Source organism: Somniosus microcephalus, unplaced genomic scaffold (genome assembly GCF_052327205.1).
Source record: "Somniosus microcephalus isolate GS21.2 unplaced genomic scaffold, FLI_Smic_1.0 unresolved_chr1, whole genome shotgun sequence".
NCBI classification, from domain to species: Eukaryota; Metazoa; Chordata; class Chondrichthyes; order Squaliformes; family Somniosidae; genus Somniosus; species Somniosus microcephalus.
This window is the reverse complement of record NW_028225179.1, coordinates 19,865,579-19,890,240: the sequence shown is the minus strand read 5'-3', so window position 1 is coordinate 19,890,240 and position 24,662 is coordinate 19,865,579. Positions and strand designations below refer to the sequence as shown.

Below are 24,662 nucleotides of genomic sequence, written 5' to 3'. Positions count from 1 at the left end.
TGATTGGTTCAATGAGCTGTCCGTCACAATGTCTGCGAGCGGTTGCACTGTGCTAAGCCGCACTGTGATTGGTCCATCATCTTACGCGCTGCGCTCTGATTGGTTGAGAGCGCTGCCAGTCACATACCGGCCGCTCCGATTGGTCGCCAGACCTCCTCAGTGGGCGGGGATTGTCTGCGTTCCGGCGCCGATGGATCAGTGTTGAGTGCCAGCAGCAGGCAATGTCCCAGCCCACGGCCCTGGCTCCTAATCCAGCAGGGGAACTCCAGAGGGGAAGAAGGGGTTTGGGGCCGGGAAACCCTGCATGGCCCGGGTGTAAATCCCCGGCTCAGGGTTTCCAATGGGAGCTTCCTATGTAAACAAGTCACGCTGCAGTACCCCGCTTCCGCCAGTGGCGGTGTTGCGGCAACTCTTCAAACCCCCTGGCGTCAGCCTGAAAGCCCGGCCCCATTCAGTGGGTACTGGGCACAGGCTGGGCATGGAGCATGAGATCTTCCTGCTCTGTGTGTTGGGCTCAGTACCACACTGGGTGAGGGCAGCTCACTGGGCACAGGCCGGCCATAGAGCACCGGATCTTTCTTCTCTGTGTGTGGGGCTCAGTAACACAAAGGATGAGAGAGGGCAGCTCACTTAGCACAGGCCGGTCATGGAGCCTGGGATCTTCCTGCTCTCTGTGTGGGGCTGAGTACCACACCGGGTGAGAGAGGGCAGCTCACACAGAACTGGCAGAAATGGAAATACATTTGGAATAAAAAGCTAGTATCAGTAATGGTAACCATGAAACTGTCGAATTGTCGTAAAAACCCATCTGGTTCACTAATGTGACGGAGGGCGTCGGAAGAGTCGCGGATGTAGGTGGGAAGTGATTGGACAAGGGGAGATAAAATAGAGTCGAGATAGGAAGAGTTAAGTACCGTGGGGCAAGAACAGGCTGAAACGATGTGGTCGAGATAGGAAGAGATAATTTCCGAGGGGCAAGAGTCGAGATAGGAAGAGATAAGCTCCAAGGGGCAAGGATCGAGATAGGAAGAGATAAGTTCCATGGGGCAAGAATCGAGATAGGAAGAGATACGTTCCATGGGGCAAGAGTCGAGATAGGAAGAGATAAGTTCCATGGGGCAAGAGTCGAGATAGGAAGAGATAAGTTCCATGGGGCAAGAGTCGAGATAGGAAGAGATAAGTTCCATGGGGCAAGAGTCGAGATAGGAAGAGATAAGTTCCATGGGGCAAGAGTCGAGATAGGAAGAGATAAGTTCCATGGGGCAAGAGTCGAGATAGGAAGAGATAAGTTCCATGGGGCAAGAGTCGAGATAGGACGAGATAAGTTCTTTAACAGTTTAATACTTTAACAGTTTCCAGTTTCCTGGCCCCAACCATCTCATTTTCACCATGGACGTACAATCACTCTACACCTCCATCCCCCACCAGGATGGCCTGAGGGCGCTCCGCTTCTTCCTTGAACAGAGGCCCAACCAGTCCCCATCCACCACCACCCTCCTCCGCCTGGCTGAACTTGTTCTCACATTTAACAACTTCTCCTTTGACTCCACTCACCTCCTCCAAAGTAAAGGGCCCAGTAATTCCGGTCCCAACGCGTGAGTACGGACAGGGTACTCACACGTGGGCCTGTTGGAAGTGCCAGATTTCAGCATGCACAGCGCATGCGCGGGAAACCGGCATTTCCTCCAAGGGGTTCAGAGGTCCAACCTGCAGAGGGCGAGAGAGAGATTTACCTGTAGTGCAGTGACATTGATAAACCTACAGAGGGCGAGCGAGAGATTTACCTGCTAGTGCAGTGACATTGATAAACCTACAGAGGGCGAGCGAGAGATTTACCTGTAGTGCAGTGACATTGATAAACCAACAGAGGGCGAGCGAGTGATTTACCTGTAGTGCAGTGACATTGATAAACCCACAGAGGGCGAGCGAGAGGTTTACCTGTAGTACAGTGACTAGTTACCTGGCTGGCGAGGTTGAAACAGAAATGCATTTCCTCCTAAAATGCGAAAAATTCAACACATCAAGAAACATATTATTCAACAAGCTAAGCCAAACAACCCCAGATTTCAAGGAATTGGATGATCTGTCAAAATTGAGATTAGTCCTAGGAGAAGGAGACAGACCATACCTTGGGGCCAAATATGTAACAACATGTCACAACCTGAGGACTGTTTAAAATTAAGACTGTTTAAAATTAATATTGAACGTACCAAATGAAGTACAAAGACTGTTTAAAATTAATATTGTTTAAAAGTAATATTGTATGTACCCAACAAATGTCAAACCGATTGACACCTACAGAATGTTGGAAAACTGTACCTTTTTGCTATGTAAGCTTTGGCAATATGGTTCTCTGTAAACTTTCATGCCAATAAAGCATTTAAATTGGAAATTGGAATTGGAATTGGATAAACCTACAGAGGGCGAGCGAGAGATTTACCTGTAGTGCAGTGACATTGATAAAACAACAGAGGGCGAGCGAGAGATTTACCTGTAGTGCAGTGACATTGATAAACCAACAGAGGACAAGCGAGAGAGTTACAAAAATATGTATTGGAAGTTGAGCATATCTTTGGTTCTGGTGACCCACATTTCACGGCATATGTCCAGGTGCTGACACAGATAAACGGATGCACAACACACACTGCACAGGGGAAAGCTGAGGGAACTCAGGGTTAAGCAGGGGAGCCAGCCACACACAGAATGAGGTAGGCAAGCACAGAATTGGAGCTGGGAATAAGAACCATTAAACAAGATTTCTTGAGCAAAGGGGGTGTGGGAGGAAGCAGCAGCCTCAGACAGGGAGGGTGATGTCCCTGTTGCAGGTGAGTGGAGGGAGGCCTCCCCAAGGTCCATCAGTCCTCGGCTGTGTCTGTCTGCCTGCAGTTAGGGGTCTGGGGGAAGGGCAGTGTTGGCCAGAGACAGGAAGGAACCATTTGGGAGGCCAGCACATGGCCAGGACTACCCCACCCCCCGGAGATAGGCAGACTCAACTTGGACTGACCCACACCTGGGGGGCGGGCTTCAGGTGGAGGAAGCAGCAACCTGATAGGTTGGGGGGCTGTGGAGTGGGAGGAGGTAAGTTTGAGTGACAGGTCTGGACTATTAAAAAGGTTGACCCATGTGCGTTTCAGTCTTTCTGACTGCGGGATGGTGCTTTCATATTTGGTGAGTGGCTGTTTTGACTGTAATTTACAGTAAGTGTTCAGGTAATGTAGTATTTTGTGTCTCTTTAGTGTTGAAACCATTTCTGAGTGTCCAGGTAATGAATGTTGGTCTGTGTGTCTGTGTGAACCGGGTCCCTTTGGCCATTCTGTGTTAGTGTGTGTGAGATTCTCTGGTGTGAGCGAGTCCTGTCTCAATCTCTCTCTCTCCCAGCCCCTCTCTCACTGCTGCAGGCTCGGTCCCGGTGAAAGGATGGATGGATGGAAGGGAGATCAGGCCGGCTGTTCCATTGGTGCCATGTGGGATGGTGAGATTCAATCTTTAATCTCTCTCTCTCTCTCTCACTCACTTACTCACTCACTCACTCACTTTTCACTCCACGCTGCCTGCTTGCTTCGGGTTGTGTTCCCAGGTGTTGGGAGGAAGATTTCTGAGCTGTGGCTCCAGGTGGACGGGTGGAGATCGGGAGGAGGCGCAGACCAGGTGTGACCGTCAATCTCGCGCGCTCTCTCAATCTCGCGCTCTCTCAATCTCGCGCTCTCTCAATCTCGCGCTCTCTCAATCTCGCGCTCTCTCAATCTCGCGCTCTCTCAATCTCGCGCTCTCTCAATCTCGCTCTCTCAATCTCGCTCTCTCAATCTCGCTCTCTCTCAATCCAATTCCAATTCAAATGCTTTATTGGCATGAAAGTTTACAGAGAACCATATTGCCAAAGCTTACATAGCAAAAAGGTACAGTTTTCCAACATTCTGTAGGTGTCAATCGATTTGACATTTGTTGGGTACATACAATATTACTTTTAAACAATATTAATTTTTAAACAGTCTCTCTCTCTCTGTCCCTCTCTCTCTCTGTCCCTCTCTCTCTGTCCCTCTCTCTCTCTCTGTCCCTTTCTCTGTCCCTCTCTCTCTCTATCCCTCTATCTCTCTGTCTCTCTCGCTCACTCTGTCCCTCTATCTCTCTGTCTCTCTCGCTCACTCTGTCCCTCTCCCTCTGTCTCTCTCTCTCTCTCTGTCTCTCTCTCTCTCTCTCTGTCCCTCTCTCTCTCTGTCCCTCTCTCTCTCTGTCCCTCGCTCTCTCTGTCCCTCTCTCTCTCTCTCTCTCTCTCTCTATCTCGCTCTGTCTCTCTCTCTCTCTGTCTCTCTCTCTCTCTGTCCCTCTCCGTCTCTCTCTCTCTCTCTCTGTCCCTCTCTGTCTCTCTCTCTCTCTCTCTGTCTCCCTCTCTCTCTCTGTCCCTCTCTCTCTGTCCCTCTCTCTCTCTGTCCCTCTCTCTCTCTGTCTCTCTCTCTCTCTCTCTCTCTCTCTCTGTCTCTCTCTCCCTGTCCCTCTCTCTCTGTCCCTCTCTCTCTCTTTCTCTATCTCTCCCTCTCTCTGTCCCCCTCTCTCTCTCTGTCCCTCTCTCTCTCTGTCCCTCTCTCTCTGTCCCTCTCTCTCTCTCTCTCTCTGTCCCTCTCCCTCTCTGTCCAATTCCAATTCCAATTCCAATTAAAATGCTTTATTGGCATGAAAGTTTACAGAGAACCATATTGCCAAAGCTTACATAGCAAAAAGGTACAGTTTTCCAACATTCTGTAGGTGTCAATCGATTTGACATTTGTTGGGTACATACAATATTACTTTTAAACAATATTAATTTTTAAACAGTCTCTCTCTCTCTGTCCCTCTCTCTCTCTGTCCCTCTCTCTCTGTCCCTCTCTCTCTCTCTGTCCCTTTCTCTGTCCCTCTCTCTCTCTATATATATATATATATCTCTGTCCTTCTCTCTCTGTCCCTCCCTCTCTCTCTGTCCCTCTCTCTCTGTCCCTCTCTCTCTCTGTCCCTCTCTCTCTGTCCCTCTCTCTCTCTATCCCTCTATCTCTCTGTCTCTCTGTCTCTCTCTCTCACTCTGTCCCTCTCCCTCTGTCTCTCTATCTCTCTGTCTCTCTCTCTCTCTCTCTGTCCCTCTCTCTCTCTGTCCCTCTCTCTCTGTCTCTCTCTCTCTCTCTGTCTCTCTCTCTCTCTGTCCCTCTCTCTCTGTCCCCCTCTCTCTCTGTCCCCCTCTCTCTGTCTCTGTCTCTGTCTCTCTCTCTCTCTCTCCCTCTCTCTCCCTCTCTCTCTCTGTCCCTCTCCCTCTCTGTCTCTCTCTCTCTCTCTCTCTGTCCCTCTCTCTCTCTGTCCCTCTCTCTCTCTGTCCCTCTCTCTCTCTCTCTGTCCCTCGCTCTCTCTGTCCCTCGCTCTCTCTGTCCCTCGCTCTCTCTGTCCCTCTCTCTCTCTGTCCCTCTCTCTCTGTCTCTCTCTCTCTATCTCGCTCTGTCACTCTCTCTCTCTGTCTCTCTCTCTCTCTGTCCCTCTCTGTCTCTCTCTCTCTCTGTCTCTCTCTCCCTGTGTCCCTCTCTCTCTGTCCCCCTCTCTCTCTGTCTCTCTGTCTCTCTCTCTGTCCCTCTCTCTCTGTCCCTCTCTCTCTGTCCCTCTCTCTCTGTCTCTCTCTCTCTCTCTCTGTCCCTCTCTCTCTCTGTCCCTCGCTCTCTCTGTCCCTCTCTCTCTCTCTCTCTCTCTATCTTGCTCTGTCTCTCTCTCTCTCTGTCTCTCTCTCTCTCTGTCCCTCTCCGTCTCTCTCTCTCTCTCTCTGTCCCTCTCTGTCCCTCTCTGTCTCTCTCTCTCTCTCTCTGTCTCCCTCTCTCTCTCTGTCCCTCTCTCTCTGTCCCTCTCTCTCTCTGTCCCTCTCTCTCTCTGTCTCTCTCTCTCTCTCTCTCTCTCTGTCTCTCTCTCCCTGTCCCTCTCTCTCTGTCCCTCTCTCTCTCTTTCTCTATCTCTCCCTCTCTCTGTCCCCCTCTCTCTCTGTCCCTCTCTCTCTCTGTCCCTCTCTCTCTGTCCCTCTCTCTCTCTCTCTCTCTGTCCCTCTCCCTCTCTGTCCAATTCCAATTCCAATTCCAATTAAAATGCTTTATTGGCATGAAAGTTTACAGAGAACCATATTGCCAAAGCTTACATAGCAAAAAGGTACAGTTTTCCAACATTCTGTAGGTGTCAATCGGTTTGACATTTGTTGGGTACATACAATATTACTTTTAAACAATATTAATTTTAAACAGTCTTTGTACTTCATTTGGTACGTTCAATATTAATTTTAAACAGTCTTAATTTTAAACAGTCCTCAGGTTGTGACATGTTGTTACATATTTGGCCCCAAGGTATGGTCTGTCTCCTTCTCCTAGGACTAATCTCAATTTTGACAGATCATCCAATTCCTTGAAATCTGGGGTTGTTTGGCTTAGCTTGTTGAATAATATGTTTCTTGATGTGTTGAATTTTTCGCATTTTAGGAGGAAATGCATTTCTGTTTCAACCTCGCCAGCCAGACATTGATCGCATATTCTATTCTCTCTAGGCTGCCAGGATTTCTTGTATCTGCCTTTTTCAATTTCCAGTTGGTGGTCGCTTAGTCTGTACCTGGTGAGGGTCTGTCTCTGTTTTGTGTCTCTGATGGTCGTGAGGTAGTCTGCCAGTTTATATTCTCTTTTTAGGGCCCGGTAACATTCTAGTCTGCTTTGGCTTTCGGTTATTTTGTTCCAATGTTCCAGGTAGGTTTCTTTGCATTTTTTAATGATTTGGTTCACTCGGATTGGTGTTTGGACGGCTGTGTTGGTCTGGGGCTGGTCAGGGTCCGGCTGAGTACTTAGTTTCCGTAGCAGCTGACTCAGGGGACTCTTTTCTGGGTTTAGCTCTTGGGTCTGAAAGGCTTTGAAATGAAGGGTGTCTGGGGAGCTAGATTTGAGGTGATTTAGGAAGTTTAGTGCTCGTTTTTGGATGTTTATTATCAGTGGGTATCTGCCTAGTTCGGCTCTGCATGCATTTGTTGGCGTTTTTCTCTCTCTGTCTCTCTATCTCTCTGCCTCTCTCTCTCTCTCTGTGACCCTCTCTCTCTCTGTCCCTCTCTCTCTGTCCCTCTCTCTCTGTCCCTCTCTCTCTGTCCCTCTCTCTCTCTCTGTCCCTTTCACTCTCTGTCTCTCTCTCTCTCTCTCTGTCCTCTCTCTCTCTCTCTCTCTCTCTATCTTCTGTCCCTCTCTCTCTCTATATATAAATATCTCTGTCCCTCTCTCTCTCGTTCCCTCTCTCTCTCTGTCCCTCTCTCTCTGTCCCTCTCTCTCTCTCTGTCCCTCTCTCTCTCTGTCCCTCTCTCTCTCTGTCCCTCTCTCTCTCTGTCCCTCTCTCTCTCTGTCCCTCTCTCTCTCTGTCCCTCTCTCTCTCTGTCCCTCTCTCTCTCTGTCCCTCTCTCTCTCTGTCCCTCTCTCTCTCTGTCTCTCTCTCTCTGTCCCTCTCTCTCTCTGTCCCTCTCTCTCTCTGTCCCTCTCTCTCTCTGTCCCTCTCTCTCTCCGTCCCTCTCTCTCTGTCCCTCTGTCTCTCTGTCCCTCTCTCTCTCTCTCCCTCTCTCAAATCCATTCAGTTCAATTCAAATCGCTTTATTGGCATGATAAGGTACATCTTATGTTGCCAACGCATCAAAATACATTCATGGTTGAACACATAAACGCAGATCTATTCGTACAGTGTATAAACAGATATATCCCTGAGTGTATAACAATACATTTGCATTATTTATATATACTCTTTTCTTAGGTTTACTGGTTGTCCCTCTGTTTATGGCAAGCTGTAACATAGTGTGCCACTAGTGTTACACAGTTTCTCTCTTCCCCTAGTAGGTATAGGAGTTTTTGGTCGTCATTCAAATTTCTGAATTCAGGGCATATTTGTGAGAATTTTTGGTAGAAATTCTCCCTGATGCCCTGATATTTTCCACAGGCTGTGAGGAAGTGCATCTCTGTCTCCACCACTCCCTGACTGCAGTGAGAACATATCCTGTCCTCTCTTGGCAGCCTGGTCTGCCTGTGTCTGCCTTTTTCGATCGCCAGGCTATGTTCGCTATGTCTGTACCTTGTCAAGGTTTTTCTCAGTTTGTTATCCTTTACCATGGTCAGGTACTCAGCCATGTTGTATTGTCTGTTAAGTGCCAAGTAGCAATTGAGTTTGCTTTGGGTTTTTGATGTTTCTGCCCAATATGACAGGTATTTTTCCTTTTGTTTAGTGACAATTTTGTTGGGTCGAATTCTCTGTGTTACGATGTCTCTGTCCTGGGGCTGGTTATTGTTAGTAGTGTTAGTGGTTGCTTCACTGAATCCCAGGACTAGTTGACTGAGGGAGTTATTCTTTATGGTCCTCTCTTGGCATTTCAAGGCTTCGTAATGATAGCAGTGGGGGTTGCTCATTTTTAGGTGTTTCCAAAATTTGGTGGCTCTTTTTTAGATAGTAATTATTAGTGGAAATTGGCTGAGTTCTGCCCTGCATGCATTGTTTATGGTTTTCCTTTGAGTCCGGAGGATACTTTTACAGAATTCTGCATGTAGGATCTCAATTGGGTGTTTGTCCCATTTTGCAAATTCTTGTTGTGTTAGCGGTCCCAACACTTCACTGCCATAGAGTGCAATTGGTTCAATTACTGATTTGAAAATTTTGAGCCAAATGCTAATTGGGATTTCTATTTGGATTGGTCTTTTAATGGCATAGAAGGCCCTTCTTGCTTTCTTTTTCAGTTCATTCACAGCCAGTTTGAAATTTCCCGTAGGGCTGATTTTAATGCCCAAGTCTGTATAGTTAGTGGTTTGTTCGATTTTAGTTGTTCCTAGTGTGAGATTTATTTTGGGTCCCTGATGTCTGGATCTTTGCTGGAACACGAGGACTTTGGTTTTTTGGAGGTTTACTGTCAGGGCCCAGGTCTGACAGACCGACTCCAGCAGATCCAGGTTCTGCTGTAGACCCTCCTTAGTTGGTGACTGCAGAACCAGGTCGTCTGCATAGAGGAGGAATTTAACCTTGGATTCATATAGGGTGAGGCTGGGTGCTGTAGATTGTTCAAGTAGTTTTGCCAATTCATTTATGTAAATATTAAAGAGTGTTGGTGAGATTGGCGAGCCCTGCGTCCGCCCCCCCCCCCGCCCCTGTGGGAAGTATTTTGTATGTTTGTCTCCAATTTTAACTGCACATTTGTTGTTTTTATACATTGATTTAATTACATCATATGTTTTTCCCCCTCCCCCGCTTTCGATAATTTTCAGGAATAGGCCGTCGTGCCAGATGGAATCGAAAGCCTTCTGGAAATCTACAAAGCATGCGTAGATTTTGCTTTTGTTATGGTGAACGTGTTTGTCAATTAGGGTCTGTAGGGTGAAGATATGATCTGATGTTCTATAGTTTGGCAGGAATCCAATTTGGCTTTTACTCAAGACACTGTGCTCCTCAAGGAAGTTTATAAGTCTTTTGTTTATGATACTACAGAAAACCTTCCCCAGGTTACTGTTTACACAGATGCCTCGATAGATATTTGGGTCACCTTTATCCCCACTTTTGTATATGGGCGTTATGAGTCCTTTGTTCCAGATATCAGGGAAGTAACCGACACTCAGAACCAAGTTGAAGAGTTTCAGTATAGCCAATCTCATTTTATCGTCCGTGTGTTTAATCATCTCGCTTAGGATGCCTTCTGCCTGCAAGCCTTTCCTGGTCGCAGGTCCTTGAGTTTTTCCATTAGCTCTTTTTTCAGATATTATGGGGTCTATCGGGTTTTGGTTATCTTTTATGGAAGATTCTAGCTTTGCCAGTTTTTTCGCATATTTGGTATTGCTCTGGGCTTAGTGTGTTTTTCTGGTATAATTTTTCAAAATGGTTTTCCTCATGTGTCTCCGTTTTGAATTGCCAATTCATCGTGTTGTTTTTTGTGTAATATATTCCACTTGTCAAAGAAACAATTGGAATCAATGGATTCCTCAATGGAGATGAGTGTATTCTAATATACTGCTCTTTCTTGGTTCTGAGTGTGCGTTTGTATTGTGTTAGTGCCTGACAATAAGTAAGGCGTAATTCCCTCGTTTTCTGGTTGTCTGTGTTTTAGGTTTGATAATTTTCTGAGTTTTTTCCTCATGTTTTAGCAATCGGAGTCAAACCCATTTTTCGTAGTTTATTTTTCTCTCCCTCTCTCTCTCTCCCTCTCTCTCTCTCTCTCTGTCCCTCTCTCTCTCTGTCCCTCTCTCTCTCTGTCCCTCTCTCTCTCTGTCCCTCTCACTCTCCCTCTCTCTCTCTCTGTCCCTCTCTCCTCTCTGTCCCTCTCTCTCTGTCTCTCTCTCTCTGTCCCCCTCTCTCTCTGTCTCTCTCTCTCTCCCTCTCTCTCTGTGTCTCTCTCTCGCTCTCTGTCTCTCTCTCTCCCTGTCACTCTCTCTCTCTGTCCCTCTCTCTCTCTGTCTCTCTCTCTCTCTCTGTCTCTCTCTCTCTGTCCCTCTCTCTCTCTCTGTCCCTCTCTCTCTGTCTCCCTCTCTCTCTGTCCCTCTCTCTCTGTCTCTCTCTCTCTGTCTCTCTCCAATTCCAATTCCAATTCCAATTCAAATGCTTTATTGGCATGAAAGTTTACAGAGAACCATATTGCCAAAGCTTACATTGCAAAAAGGTACAGTTTTCCAACATTCTGTAGGTGTCAATCGATTTGACATTTGTTGGGTACATACAATATTACTTTTAAACAATATTAATTTTAAACAGTCTTTGTACTTCATTTGGTACGTTCAATATTAATTTTTAAACAGTCTTAATTTTAGACAGTCCTCAGGTTGTGACATTTTGTTACATATTTGGCCCCAAGGTATGGTCTGTCTCCTTCTCCTAGGACTAATCTCAATTTTGACAGATCATCCAATTCCTTGAAATCTGGGGTTGTTTGGCTTAGCTTGTTTGAATAATATGTTTCTTGATGTGTTGAATTTTTTCGCATTTTAGGAGGAAATGCATTTCTGTTTCAACCTCGCCAGCCAGACATTGATCGCATATTCTATTCTCTCTAGGCTGCCAGGATTTCTTGTATCTGCCTTTTTCAATTTCCAGTTGGTGGTCGCTTAGTCTGTACCTGGTGAGGGTCTGTCTCTGTTTTGTGTCTCTGATGGTCGTGAGGTAGTCTGCCAGTTTATATTCTCTTTTTTAGGGCCCGGTAACATTCTAACCTGCTTTGGCTTTCGGTTATTTTGTTCCAATGTTCCAGGTAGGTTTCTTTGCATTTTTTAATGATTTGGTTCACTCGGATTGGTGTTTGGACGGCTGTGTTGGTCTGGGGCTGGTCAGGTCCGGCTGAGTACTTAGTTTCCATAGCAGCTGACTCAGGGGACTCTTTTCTGGGTTTAGCTCTTGGGTCTGAAAGGCTTTGAAATGAAGGGTGTCTGGGGAGCTAGATTTGAGGTGATTTAGGAAGTTTAGTGCTCGTTTTTGGATGTTTATTATCAGTGGGTATCTGCCTAGTTCGGCTCTGCATGCATTTGTTGGCGTTTTTCTTTGGGTGCGAAGGATGCTTCGGCAGAATTCTGCATGTAGGGCTTCTATTGTATGTTTTTCCCATTTAGTGTAGCTTTGGTGATTTAGCGGGCCCCATACTTCACTGCCGTACAGTGCCTCTCTCTCTCTCTCTCTCTCTATATATATATATATATATATATATATATATATATATAATGTCCCTCTCTCTCTCTGTCCCTCTCTCTCTGTCCCTCTCTCTCTCTCTGTCCCTCTCTCTCTCTGTCTCTCTCTCGCTCTGTCCCTCTCTCTCTGTCCCTCTCTCTCTCTGTCCCTCTCTCTCTCTGTCCCTCTCTCTCTCTGTCCCCTCTCTCTCTCTGTCCCTCTCTCTCTCTGTCCCTCTCTCTCTCTGTCCCTCTCTCTCTCTGTCCCTCCTCTCTCTCTGTCCCTCTCTCTCTCTGTCCCTCTCTCTCTCTGTCCCTCTCTCTCTCTGTCTCTCTTTCTCTCTGTCCCTCTCTGCCTGTCCCTCTCTCTCTGTCCCTCTCTCTCTGTCCCTCTCTCTCTGTCCCTCTCTCTCTCTGTCTCCTCTCTCTCTCTCTGTCCCTCTCTCTCTGTCTCTCTATCTATCTGTCTCTCTCTCTCTCTGTCCCTCTCTCTCTGTCCCTCTCTCTCTGTCCCTCTCTCTCTCTCTCTCTCATCCCTCTTCTCTCTGTCCCTCTCTCTCTGTCCCTCTCTCTCTCTGTCCCTCTCTCTCTCTGTCCCTCTCTCTCTCTCTGTCTCTCTTCTCTCTGTCCCTCTCTCTCTGTCCCTCTCTCTGTCCCTCTCTCTCTCTGTCTCTCTCTCTCTCTCTGTCCCTCTCTATCTATCTGTCTCTCTCTCACTCTGTCCCTCTCTCTCTGTCCCTCTCTCTCTGTCCCTCTCTCTCTCTCTGTCCCTCTCTCTCTATATATATATATATATATATATATATATCTCTGTCCCTCTCTCTCTGTCCCTCTCTCTCTCTGTCACTCTCTCTCTGTCCCTCTCTCTCTCTCTGTCCCTCTCTCTCTGTCCCTCTCTCTCTCTGCCCCTCTATCTCTCTGTCTCTCTCTCTCTCTCTCTCTGTCCCTCCTCTGTCTCTCTATCTCTCTGTCTCTCTCTCTTCTCTGTCCCTCTCTCTCTGTCTCCTCTCTCTCTCTGTCCCTCTCTCTCTCTGTCCCCTCTCTCTCTCTGTCCCTCTCTCTCTCTGTCCCTCTCTCTCTCTGTCCCTCTCTCTCTCTGTCCTCTTCTCTGCCTCTCCTCTCTCCGCCTGTCCCTCACTCTCTCCGTCCCTCTCTCTCTCTCTCTCTCTCTCTGTCTCTCTCTGTCCCTCTCTCTCTTCTGTCCCTCTCTCTCTCTGTCCCTCTCCCTCTATGTCCCTCTCCCTCTCTGTCCCTCTCCTCTCTGTCCCTCTCCTCTCTCTGTCCCTCTCTGTCTCTCTGTCTCTCTCTCTCTCTCTGTCCCTCTCTGTCTCTCTCTCTGTCCCTCTCTCTGTCTCTGTCCCTCTCTCTCTGTACCTCTCTCTCTCTGTCCCTCTCTCTCTCTGTCCCTCTCTCTCTCAGTTCAGTTCAGTTCAGTTCAAATGCTTTATTGGCATGAAAGTTTACAGAGAACCATATTGCCAAAGCTTACATTGCAAAAAGGTACAGTTTTCCAACATTCTGTAGGTGTCAATCGATTTGACATTTGTTGGGTATATACAATATTACTTTTAAACAATATTAATTTTAAACAGTCTTTCTACTTCATTTGGTACGTTCAATATTAATTTTAAACAGTCTTACTTTTAAACAGTCCTCAAGTTGTGACATGTTGTTACATATTTAGCCCCAAGGTATGGTCTGTCTCCTTCTCCCAGGACTAATCTCAATTTTGACAGATCATCCAATTCCTTGAAATCTGGGGTTGTTTGGCTTAGCTTGTTGAATAATGTGTTTCTTGATGTGTTGAATTTTTCGCATTTTAGGAGGAAATGCATTTCTGTTTCAACCTCGCCAGCCAGACATTGATCGCATATTCTATTCTCTCTAGGCTGCCAGGATTTCTTGTATCTGCCTTTTTCAATTTCCAGTTGGTGGTCGCTTAGTCTGTACCTGGTGAGGGTCTGTCTCTGTTTTGTGTCTCTGATGGTCGTGAGGTAGTCTGCCAGTTTATATTCTCTTTTTAGGGCCCGGTAACATTCTAATCTGCTTTGGCTTTCGGTTATTTTGTTCCAATGTTCCAGGTAGGTTTCTTTGCATTTTTTAATGATTTGGTTCACTCGGATTGGTGTTTGGACGGCTGTGTTGGTCTGGGGCTGGTCAGGGTCCGGCTGAGTACTTAGTTTCAGTAGCAGCTGACTCAGGGGACTCTTTTCTGGGTTTAGCTCTTGGGTCTGAAAGGCTTTGAAATGAAGGGTGTCTGGGGAGCTAGATTTGAGGTGATTTAGGAAGTTTAGTGCTCGTTTTTGGATGTTTATTATCAGTGGGTATCTGCCTAGTTCGGCTCTGCATGCATTTGTTGGCGTTTTTCTTTGGGTGCGAAGGATGCTTCGGCAGAATTCTGCATGTAGGGCTTCTATTGTGTGTTTTTCCCATTTAGTGTAGCTTTGGTGATTTAGCGGGCCCCATACTTCACTACCGTACAGTGCAATGGGCAGGATTATGCTGTCAAAAATTTTGAGCCAGATTTTGATTGGGATTTGGATGTTGTAGAATTTTCTTTTTATTGCATATAGGGCTCTTCGGGCTTTTTCTTTTAGTGCATTCACTGCTATGCTGAAGCTCCCTGATGCTGTAATAGTTAGACCAAGGTAGGTGTAGCTCATAGTGTGTCCTATAGTGGTATCACTGAGGGTAAACTGGTATTTGTTTTCCTGACATCTGGGTCTTTTCTGAAAAATCATGATGTTGGTTTTCTTTAGATTTACTGTTAGAGCCCAATTTTGGCAGTATTTGTCGAGTAGGTCTAGTTGTTGCTGTAATCCCTGTTCTGTGGGAGACAGCAGAACCAGGTCGTCCGCATAGAACAGGGACTTCACTTCTCCATCCAGGAGACGGAGACCTGGTGACTCGCTTTGCTCCAGCATGTCTGCTAATTCATTTATGTATATGTTGAACAGGGTCGGGCTCAAATTGCAGCCCTGCCGGACGCCTCTTCTCTGGGTGAAGAAATCGGTGCGTTTGTCTCCAATTTTGACCCCGCATTTGTTTTTCAGATACATTGATTTAATAAGGTCATAGACTTTGCCCCCTATTCCACACTGAAGAAGTTTATAATAGAGCCCTTCGTGCCATATAGAGTCAAAGGCTTTCTTGAAGTCGATGAAACAGGCGAATATTTTCCCATTTTTTGTTTGGTGTTTATGTTTTTCAATGAGCGTGTGAAGGGTATAGATATGGTCGGCGGTGCGGTGTTTTGGAAGAAAGCCTATTTGGTTTTTTCTGAGGATATTATGTTTGTTAAGAAAATCAAGTAATCTACTATTTAGAATACTGCAGAATAACTTCCCTAGACAACTGTTGACACAGATGCCGCGGTAGTTATTTGGGTCTGATTTGTTTCCACTTTTATATATGGGGGAGATTAGTCCTTGGCACCAGATATCGGGAAAACAGCCTGAGCGTAATATGATGTTGAATAGTTTGAGTATTGCACCCTGCATCTCCATATTGCTGAACTTTAGCATTTCATTTTTGATGTTGTCTGGGCCACAGGCTTTCTTTAGGTGGAGAGATTTTGTTTTTGTGGCCAGTTCTTTCCATGTGATTGGGGAGTCTAGAGGGTTTTGGTTGTCTTTAATTGTTGCTTCTAATGTGTGGAGTTTTTCTGTGACCTGATGTTGACTTGGGTTTGTTTTGTTTTTTGGGATGTCTTTGTAGAGGTTTTCAAAGTGTGTTCTCCAGATGTCGCCATCTTGGATTGGTAATGCTTGCAATTGTGTTGTACTCAGGTTATTCCACATTTCCCAGAATTGTTTTGGATTGGTGGAGTTTTCAATTTCTTCGAGTATTTTGTGGGTATAGTTTTGTGTTTTGTTCCTAATGGTGTGTTTATATCTTTTGAGGGTTTCATTGTATCTAGTACGTAGGTCCGGATTGTTTGGTTGCCGATGCTTTTGGTTTGATATTTTTCTCAGGTCTTTTCTGGCATTTTTGCATTCGTGGTCAAACCATTTCATATTTTTATTTTGTCTTTTGTGATGCTTCCTCTTCTGTTTCACGAGGTCGGCTTTTACAGCTGCCTCATGGAAGATCATATTTATATCCTCTATGGCCGTGTTTACACCATCTCTGGTGATCTCATATAGATTTTCTTTAAATTTTGAAATTTTACTTGTGAGATCAGGTGAATTTAGTGCTGTGATGAATTTATCTCCACTGTCTGGGGCCCATCTGTATGTCTGGTTTATTTTATGTAGCTTACTGTGTTCCTTTTTTGTGTCTGTAGTTTGGGCAGAAAGTTTAAGGTACACATTTATTTGGTTATGGTCTGAGAGGGGGGATTGCTGCCTGACAGTGAATGCGTTGATATCGCAGGGGTCCAGGTCAGTGATTGTATAGTCCACCACACTAGACCCAAGAGTCTCTCTGTCTCTCTCTCTCTGTCCCTCTCTCTCTCTTTCTCTGTCTCTCTCTCTCTCTGTCCCCCTCTCTCTCTGTCCCCCTCTCTCTCTGTCCCCCTCTCTCTCTGTCCCTCTCTCTCTCTGTCCCTCTCTCTCTCTGTCCCTCTCTCTCTCTGTCCCTCTCTCTCTGTCCCTCTCTCTCTCTCTCTCTCTCTCTCTCTGTCCCTCTCTCTCTCTGTCCCTGTCTCTCTCTGTCTCTCTATCTCTCTCTCTCACTCTGTCCCTCTCTCTCTCTGTCCCTCTCTCTCTATCACTCTCTCTCTCTCTGTCCCTCTCACTCTCTGTCTCTCTCTCTCTCTCTGTCCCTCTCTCCCTCTATATATATATATATATATATATATCTGTCCCTCTCTCTCTCGGTCCCTCTCTCTCTCTGTCCCTCTCTCTCTGTCCCTCTCTCTCTGTCCCTCTCTCTCTCTCTGTCCCTCTCTCTCTCTCTGTCCCTCTCTCTCTCTCTGTCCCTCTCTCTCTCTGTCCCTCTCTCTCTCTGTCCCTCTCTCTCTCTGTCCCTCTCTCTCTCTGTCCCTCTCTCTCTCTGTCCCTCTCTCTCTCTGTCCCTCTCTTTCTCTTTCTCTCTCTCTCTGTCCCTCTCCCTCTGCCTATCTCTCTCTGTCTCTCTCTCTCTCTGTCTCTCTCTCTCTGTGTCCCTCTCTCTCTCACCCTCTATCTCTCTGCCCCCCTCTCTCAATTCAATTCAATTCAATTCAATTCAATTCAAATGCTTTATTGGCATGAAAGTTTACAGAGAACCATATTGCCAAAGCTTACATAGCAAAAAGGTACAGTTTTCCAACATTCTGTAGGTGTCAATCGATTTGACATTTGTTGGGTACATACAATATTACTTTCAAACAATATTAATTTTAAACAGTCTTTGTACTGCATTTGGTACGTTCAATATTAATTTTAAACAGTCTTAATTTTAAACAGTCCTCAGGTTGTGACATGTTGTTACATATTTGGCCCCAAGGTATGGTCTGTCTCCTTCTCCTAGGACTAATCTCAATTTTGACAGGTCATCCAATTCCTTGAAATCTGGGGTTGTTTGGCTTAGCTTGTTGAATAATATGTTTCTTGATGTGTTGAATTTTTCGCATTTTAGGAGGAAATGCATCTCTGTTTCAACCTCGCCGGCCAGACATTGATCGCATATTCTATTCTCTCTAGGCTGCCAGGATTTCTTGTATCTGCCTTTTTCAATTTCCAGTTGGTGGTCGCTTAGTCTGTACCTGGTGAGGGTCTGTCTCTGTTTTGTGTCTCTGATGGTCGTGAGGTAGTCTGCCAGTTTATATTCTCTTTTTAGGGCCCGGTAACATTCTAATCTGCTTTGGCTTTCGGTTATTTTGTTCCAATGTTCCAGGTAGGTTTCTTTGCATTTTTTAATGATTTGGTTCACTCGGATTGGTGTTTGGACGGCTGTGTTGGTCTGGGGCTGGTCAGGGTCCGGCTGAGTACTTAGTTTCAGTAGCAGCTGACTCAGGGGTCTCTTTTCTGGGTTTAGCTCTTGGGTTTGAAAGGCTTTGAAATGAAGGGTGTCTGGGGAGCTAGATTTGAGGTGATTTAGGAAGTTTAGTGCTCGTTTGTCGAGGTTTATTATCAGTGGGTATCTGCCTAGTTCGGCTCTGCATGCATTTGTTGGCGTTTTTCTGTGGGTGCGAAGGATGCTTCGGCAGAATTCTGCATGTAGGGCTTCTGTTGTGTGTTTTTCCCATTTAGTGTAGCTTTGGTGATTTAGCGGGCCCCATACTTCACTACCGTACAGTGCAATGGGCAGGATTATGCTGTCAAATATTTTGAGCCAGATTTTGATTGGGATTTGGATGTTGTAGAATTTTCTTTTTATTGCATATAGGGCTCTTCGGGCTTTTTCTTTTAGTGCATTCACTGCTATGCTGAAGCTCCCTGATGCTGTAATAGTTAGACCAAGGTAGGTGTAGCTCATAGTGTGTCCTATAGTGGTATCACTGAGGGTAAACTGGTATTTGTTTTCCTGACATCTGGGCCTTTTTTGAAAAATCATGATGTTGGTTTTCTTTAGATTTACTGTTAGAGCCCAATTTTGGCAGTATTTGTCGAGTAGGTCTAGTTGTTGCTGTAATCCCTGTTCTGTGGAAGACAGCAGAACCAGGTCGTCCGCATAGAACAGGGATTTCACTTCTCCATCCAGGAGACGGAGACCTGGTGACTCGCTTTGCTCCAGTATGTCTGCTAATTCATTTATGTATATGTTGAACAGGGTCGGGCTCAAATTGCAGCCCTGCCGGACGCCTCTTCTCTGGGTGAAGAAATCGGTGCGTTTGTCTCCAATTTTGACCCCGCATTTGTTTTTCAGATACATTGATTTAATAAGGTCATAGACTTTGCCCCCTATTCCACACTGAAGAAGTTTATAATAGAGCCCTTCGTGCCATATAGAGTCAAAGGCTTTCTTGAAGTCGATGAAACAGGCGAATATTTTCCCATTTTTTGTTTGGTGTATATGTTTTCCAATGAGGGTGTGAAGGGTATAGATATGGTCGGCGGTGCGGTGTTTTGGAAGAAAGCCTATTTGGTTTTTTCTGAGGATATTATGTTTGTTAAGAAAATCAAGTAATCTACTATTTAGAATACTGCAGAATAACTTCCCTAGACAACTGTTGACACAGATGCCGCGGTAGTTATTTGGGTCTGATTTGTTTCCACTTTTATATATGGGGGAGATTAGTCCTTGGCACCAGATATCGGGAAAACAGCCTGAACGTAACATGATGTTGAATAATTTGAGTACCGCACCCTGCATCTCCATATTGCTGAACTTGAGCATTTCATTTTTGATGTTGTCTGGGCCACAGGCTTTCTTTAGGTGGAGAGATTTTGTTTTTGTGGCCAGTTCTTTCCATGTGATTGGGGAGTCTAGAGGGTTTTGGTTGTCTTTAATTGTTGCTTCTAATGTGTGGAGTTTTTCTGTGACCTGATGTTGACTTGGGTTTGTTTTGTTTATTGGGATGTCTTTGTAGAGGTTTTCAAAATGTGTTCTCCAGATGTCGCCATCTTGGATTGGTAATGCTTGCAATTGTGTTGTACTCAGGTTATTCCACATTTCCCAGAATTGTTTTGGATTGGTGGAGTTTTCAATTTCTTCGAGTATTTTGTGGGTATAGTTTTGTGTTTTGTTCCTAATGGTGTGTTTATATCTTTTGAGGGTTTCATTGTATCTAGTACGTAGGTCCGGATTGTTTGGTTGGCGATGCTTTTGGTTTGATATTTTTCTCAGGTCTTTTCTGGCATTTTTGCATTCGTGGTCAAACCATTTCTTATTTTTATTTTGTCTTTTGTGACGCTTCCTCTTCTGTTTCACAAGGTCGGCTTTTACAGCTGCCTCATGGAAGATCATATTTATATCCTCCATGGTCATGTTTACACCATCTCTGGTGATCTCGTATGGGATTTCTTTAAATTTTGATATTTTACTTGTGAGATCAGGTGACTTTAGTGCTGTGATGAATTTTTCTCCACTGTCTGGGGCCCATCTGTATGTCTGGTTTATTTTATGGAGCTTACTGGGTTCCTTTTTCGTGTCTGTAGTTTGGGCAGAAAGTTTAAGGTACATATTTATTTGGTTATGGTCTGAGAGGGGGGATTGCTGCCTGACAGTGAATGAGTTGATATCGCAGGGGTCCAGGTCAGTGATTGTATAGTCCACCACACTAGACCCAAGATTTGAGGAGTATGTGAGTCTCCCTAGGGAGTCCCCTCTGAACCTACCGTTAACTATGTACAGGCCTAAGGCTCGGCAGAGTTGCACTACCTCCCTACCGCTTTTATTTATTTCACGATCAAGGTTGTTCCGATTTGCGATGGCTGGTGTGACATCTAAAGGGGTCTGGCCAAACACATGGTTGTTTCCCTGTGGGTCTATGAAGTCAGGTTCACAACCGGTCCTTGCATTTAGGTCCCCACATATTATCACCTTTCCTTGGGCCTGGAAATGGCTGATTTCCATGTGGAGAGTATCAAATAACTCCTCTTCGAAATATGGCGATTCTATTGGAGGTATGTAGATCGCACATAAGTAAACATCTTTTTTTGCTATTCCTATATTTTTATCTAGTTTTAGCCATACGTGTGATTTTCCCTGTTTTACCGGTGAGATGTGTTTGTCCAGTTCTCCCTTATACAACACCAATATTCCCCCGGAGGTTCTGCACTTGCGTGTTTTAGTGTTCTTTACTGAGGGCACAATGATTTCATGGTACATTGGAGGACAGTGGGTCGGCACGTCCTTTTGGCACCATGTTTCTGTTAACACAATTATATCAATGTCTTTTATAGCTTTTAGGAATTCAGGGTCTGTACTCTTCATCCCAAAAGTTGAGGAGCGGAGGCCCTGGATATTCCAGCAGCTTATGTGGAAAGAACGCATTTATATAGTCTCTGTCTCTGTCTCTCTCTCTCCCTCTCTCTCTCTGTCCCTCTCTCTCTATGTCCCTCTCTCTCTCTGTCCCTCTCGCTCTCTGTCCCCCGCTCTCTCTCTCTGTCCCTCTCTCTCTCTGTCCCTCTCTCTCTCTGTCTGTCTCTCTCTGTCCCTCTCTCTCTCTGTCTGTCTCTCTCTGTCCCTCTCTCTCTCTGTCCCTCTCTCTCTGTCCCTCTCTCTCTCTCTGTCCCTCTCTCTCTCTCTATATATATATATATATATATATATATATATATATATATATATATATCTCTGTCCTTCTCTCTCTGTCCCTCTCTCTCTCTGTCCCTCTCTCTCTGTCCCTCTCTCTCTCTCTGTCCCTCTCTCTCTGTCCCTCTCTCTCTCTGTCCCTCTCTCTCTCTGTCCCTCTCTCTCTCTGTCCCTCTCTCTCTCTTTCCCTCTCTCTCTGTGTCCCTCTCTCTCTCTGTCCCTCTCTCTCTGTCGCTCTCTCTCTCTGTCCCTCTCTCTCTCTCTCTGTCTCTCTCTCTCTCTGTCCCTCTCTGTCCAACTCTCTCTCTCTGTCCCTCTCTCTCTCTCTCTGTCCCTCTCTCTGTCCCTCTCTCTCTGTCCCTCTCTCTCTCTCTCTCTGTCCCTCTCTCTCTCTGTCCCTCTCTCTCTCTGTCCCTCTCTCTCTGTCCAATTCCAATTCCAATTCAAATGCTTTATTGGCATGAAAGTTACACACCTCTGTCCCTCTCTCTCTCTCTCTCTCTCTCTCTCTCTGTCCCCCTCTCTCTCTGTCCCTCTCTCTCTCTGTCCCTCTCTCTCGCTGTCCAATTCCAATTCCAATTCCAATTCCAATTCAAATGCTTTATTGGCATGAAAGTTTACAGAGAACCATATTGCCAAAGCTTACATAGCAAAAAGGTACAGTTTTCCAACATTCTGTAGGTGTCAATCGATTTGACATTGTTGGGTACATACAATATTACTTTTAAAGAATATTAATTTAAACAGTCTTTGTACTTCATTTGGTACGTTCAATATTAATTTTAAACAGTCTTAATTTTAAACAGTCCTCAGGTTGTGACATGTTGTCTCTCTATCTCTCTGTCTCTCTCTCTCACTCTATCCCTCTCTCGCTCTGTCCCTCTCTCTCTCTGTCCCTCTCTCTCTGTCCCTCTCTCTCTCTGTTCCTCTCTCTCTGTTCCTCTCTCTCTGTCCCTCTCTCTCTCTGTCCCTCTCTCTCTCTGTCCCTCTCTCTCTCTGTCCCTCTCTCTCTCTGTCTCTCTCTCTCTCTGTCTCTCTCTCTCTCTGTCCCTCTCTGTCTCTCTCTCTCTCTCTGTCCCTCTCTGTCTCTCTCTCTCTCTCTGTCCCTCTCTCTCTCTCTGTCCCTCTCTCTCTGTCCCTCTCTCTCTCTCTCTCTCTCTGTCCCTCTCTCTCTCTGTCCCTCTCTCTCTCTGTCCCTCTCTCTCTGTCCCTCTCTCTCTCTGTCTCTCTGTCCCTCTCTCTCTCTGTCCCTCTCTCTCTCTGTCCCTCTCTCTCTCTGTCCCTCTCTCTCTCTGTCCCTCTCTCTCTGTCCCTCTCTCTCTCTCTCTCTCTCTGTCCCTCTCTCTCTCTGTCCCTCTCTCTCTCTGTCTCTCTATCTCTCTGTCTGTCTCTCTCACTCTGTCCCTCTCTCTCTCTGTCCCTCTCTCTCTCTGTCCCTCTCTCTCTCTGTCCCTCTCTCTCTCTCTGTCCCTCTCTCTCTCTATATATATATATATATATCTCTGTCCCTCTCTCTCTCGGTCCCTCTCTCTCTCTGTCCCTCTCTCTCTCTGTCCCTCTCTCTCTCTGTTCCTCTCTCTCTCTGTTCCTCTCTCTCTCTGTCTCTCTCTCTCTCTGTTCCTCTCTCTCTGTCCCTCTCTCTCTCTGTCCCTCTCTCTCTGTCCCTCTCTCTCTCTGTCTCTCTATCTCTCTGTCTCTCTCTCTCTCTGCCCCTCTCTCTCTCTGTCTTTCTCTCTATCTGTCTCTCTCTCTCTGTCCCTCTCTCTCTCTCTGTCCCTCTCTCTCTCTCTGTCCCTCTCTCTCTCTCTGTCCCTCTCTCTCTCTCTGTCCCTCTCTCTCTCTGTCCCTCTCTCTCTCTCTCTGTCCCCCTCTCTCTCTGTCGCTCTCTCTCCGTCGCTCTCTCTCCGTCGCTCTCTCTCCGTCGCTCTCTCTCTGTCCCTCTCTCTCTCTGTCCCTCTCTCTCTCTGTCCCTCTCTCTCTCTGTCTCTCTCTCTGTCTCTCTCTCCCTTTCTGTCCCTCTCTCTCTCTGTCCCTCTCTCTCTCTGTCCCTCTCTCTCTCTGTCCCTCTCTCTCGTTGTCCCTCTCTCTCGCTGTCTCTCTCTCTCCCTGTCTCTCTCTCTCTCTCTGTCCCTCTCCCTCTCTGTCCCTCTCCCTCTGTCCCTCTCTCTCTCTGTCTCTCTCTCTCTGTCTCCCTCTCTCTCTCTGTCCCTCTCTCTCTCTGTCTCTCTCTCTCTCTGTCCCTCTCTCTCTCTGTCTCTCTCTCTCTCTCTGTCCCTCTCTCTCTGTCTCTCTCTCTCTCTGTCTCTCTCTCTCTCTGTCCCTCTCTCTCTGTGTCCCTCTCTCTCTCTGTCCCTCTCTCTCTCTGTCCCTCTCTCTCTCTGTCCCTCTCTCTCTCTCTGTCCCTCTCTCTCTGTCCCTCTCTCTCTGTCCCTCTCTCTCTGTCCCTCTCTCTCTGTCCCTCTCTCTCTGTCCCTCTCTCTCTGTCCCTCTCTCTCTCTGTCCCTCTCTCTCTCGCTCTCTCTCTGTCCCTTTCTCTCTATGTCCCTCTCTCTCTCTGTCGCTCTCTGTCTCTTTCCCTCTCTCTATATGTCCCTCTCTCTCTCTGTCCCTCTCTCTCTGTCCCTCTTTCTCTCTGTCACTCTCCCTCTGTCGCTCTGCCTCTCTGTCCCTCTCTCTCTCTGTGCCTCTCTCTCTCTCCCTCTCCCAAACTAATGCCACTGCCCCGCTCTACCCCATAGCTCTGTAACAATCCGAAACTAATCTCACTGCCCTGATCCCTCCCCAAAGACCTGTATCAAACCCAAACTAATCACACTGCCCCACTCTCTCCCATCGCCCTGTATCAATCCCAAACTAATCACACTGCCCCACTCTCACCCCATAGCCCTGTATCAATCCCAAAACGAATCCCCCTGTCCGCTCTCTCCCCATAGCCCTGTTTCAATCCCCAAACTAATCCCACTGCCCCGCTCTCTCCTCATAGCCCTGTATAAATCCCAAACTAATCACACTCCCCTGCTATTTCCCGATAGCCCTGTATCAATCCCAAACTAATCACACTGCCCCGCTCTCTCCCCATAGCCCTGTAGCAATCTCAAACCAATCACACTGCCCCACTCAATTCCCATAGCCCTGTATCAATCCCCAAACTAATCCCACTGCCCCGCTCACTCCCCATAGCCCTGTATCAATCCCAAAATAATCCCACTGCCCCGCTCAAACCCGAGAGCACTGTATCAATCGCAAACTAATCCCACTGTCCGCTCTCTCCCGATACCCCATATCAATCCCAAACTAATCAAAATGCCCCGCTCTCACCCCATAGCCTTGTATCAATCCCCAAACTAATCCCACTGCCCCACTCTCTCCCCATAGCTCTGTTTCAATCCCAAACTAATCCCACTGCCCCATTCTCTCCCCATAGCCCTGTATCAATCCCAAACAAATCACACTGCCCCACTCTCTCCCCATAGCCCTGCATCTATCCGAAACTAATCCCACTGCCCCGCTCACTTCCCATAGTCCTGCATCAATCGCAAACTAATCCCACAGCCCCGCTCTCTCCCCATAGCCCTGCATCAATCCCAAACTAATCACACTGCCCCGATCTCTCCCGATAGTCCTGTATCAATCCCAAACTATTCCCAATGCCCCGCTCTCTCCCGATAGCCCTGTATCAATCCCAAACTAATCACACTGCCCCGATCTCTCCCGATAGTCCTGTATCAATCCCAAACTATTCCCAATGCCTCTCTCTCTCCCGATAGCCCTGCATCAATCCAAACTAATCTCACTGCCCCACTCTCTGCCCAGAGCCCTGCATCATTCCCAAACTAACCCCACTGCCACGTTCTCTCCCCATAGCCCTGGGAGTGTTTGATGGGACAGTGTAGAGGGAGCATTACTCTA

The 24,662-nt window shown here is 46.5% G+C and overlaps 1 long non-coding RNA gene across 2 annotated transcripts in view; it reads left to right on the top strand.

Annotated features, from left to right (window-relative positions):
• Positions 1 to 3,145: 3,145 nt before the first annotated feature.
• The window catches only part of LOC147093867 (uncharacterized), a 41,540-nt gene continuing 20,023 nt past the window's right edge, over positions 3,146 to 24,662 (top strand). The window contains exon 1 of one of the 2 annotated variants that reach the window (XR_015074728.1): positions 3,146 to 3,168. This is a non-coding gene — a long non-coding RNA (uncharacterized LOC147093867). Of the gene's footprint in view, positions 3,169 to 3,435; positions 3,473 to 24,662 lie in introns of those variants that run through there. The other variant, XR_015074729.1, reaches the window with a different exon arrangement.